The sequence below is a fragment of the Hyposmocoma kahamanoa genome, unplaced genomic scaffold, assembly GCF_003589595.1.
Source record: "Hyposmocoma kahamanoa isolate Upper Pololo Valley unplaced genomic scaffold, ASM358959v1 100021, whole genome shotgun sequence".
Taxonomy (NCBI): Eukaryota; Metazoa; Arthropoda; class Insecta; order Lepidoptera; family Cosmopterigidae; genus Hyposmocoma; species Hyposmocoma kahamanoa.
This window is the reverse complement of record NW_020653200.1, coordinates 2544648-2545944: the sequence shown is the minus strand read 5'-3', so window position 1 is coordinate 2545944 and position 1297 is coordinate 2544648. Positions and strand designations below refer to the sequence as shown.

The following is a 1297-nucleotide window of genomic DNA, read 5'->3' as shown; positions in this document are numbered from 1 at the left end:
AAGTAACAATAAATTAGGACTTCCATAAAATGTATTATATACGACTTATCGTTTGGAATATATGTTTCGAATAACTTACTTCAATATATAGGTATTCTGAAATTTTGATTATAGAACTCATAAATCGCTTGCTTGTAATTAGCACATTTCAAAAAGCGTGCTTTGTTTTATTTTAACTACGTGTCTAATATTCTACTAAAATATACTTTTACAGGCACACCCAATATCTACCAGTACTTCCTTTATTAACTTTCTCAGGAAGTGCATTTATTCCTTTCTTAAATATCTCTTCCTCTAATTTATTACTTACTAAAGTTAGTACTTTTTTCAACAGACCACGCAAAGCTGGGTGAACGATTAAAATTTAAATAAACATGACGGCCTTTACACAATACTTTAGCTCCAACTATTAAAGATAATAAAAATAGAACCATAACATCATAGAGCTACGTTTTTGTTCTCCAAGTTCAATTAGAGTATTGTGTATAATTAGAAAAACTTATATTTTGTCGCTAAATTAGATACATGTTACGTATTACGTCATCTTAAAATTTCTTCTAATGTAGAAAGCGTTGACCTACCAAGATCAATGGTAGTAAGGATTATTTTGATATATAAAATTTAAAAGTTCATTTGATTCCTGTATAATAGTAATGGTGGACATCTAAGCCTAAGCATGCAATGGAAGTTACAACTACGTGCTTGATCACGTGTGCACGCATTAACTGCAGATTGCAGATACGATATGTCCATGTAGCAGTTACAAGCCACACGCACGCACGCGCACGCGCGCACGCACTCACACACGCATGCACCCACGCACGCACTCGCACACGCACACGCACGCGCACATACGCACGCACGCACGCACGCACGCACACACACACACACACACACATACACACACACACACACACACACACACACACACACAACGCTCTTACTTACCTAAAGAAAACGACTCAGTACAATTTCTGCGAGTTTACGCATTAGCACAATAAATAATACATGTTACAATTGAATATATCAACCGTGAAATACAAAGCCATGGTAGCCTAATCGTTTCACCTACTGCTCTCAAGCTGCTAACCCGGGATCGCACCTCAAATGTAATATAAAATTTATAAATTTTATAAAATTATAAATTATAAATACCATGACTTTTTGATGGAGGAAATATCGTGACTAAACCTTTAAGTCGAAATAGGTTCATATCCCTCGAAAACATTGGGCCAGTGGCGTGGCGGACTGTCGTCTATACCATAAGTTCCCAAAGTCTTTGGCTCGCCGCCCTACT

The 1297-nt window shown here is 36.6% G+C and overlaps 1 protein-coding gene across 1 annotated transcript in view; it reads right to left on the bottom strand.

Annotated features, from left to right (window-relative positions):
* Positions 1-1297, bottom strand: part of LOC113228226 — an 8234-nt gene that overhangs the window by 4520 nt on the left and 2417 nt on the right. The window lies entirely within an intron of this gene.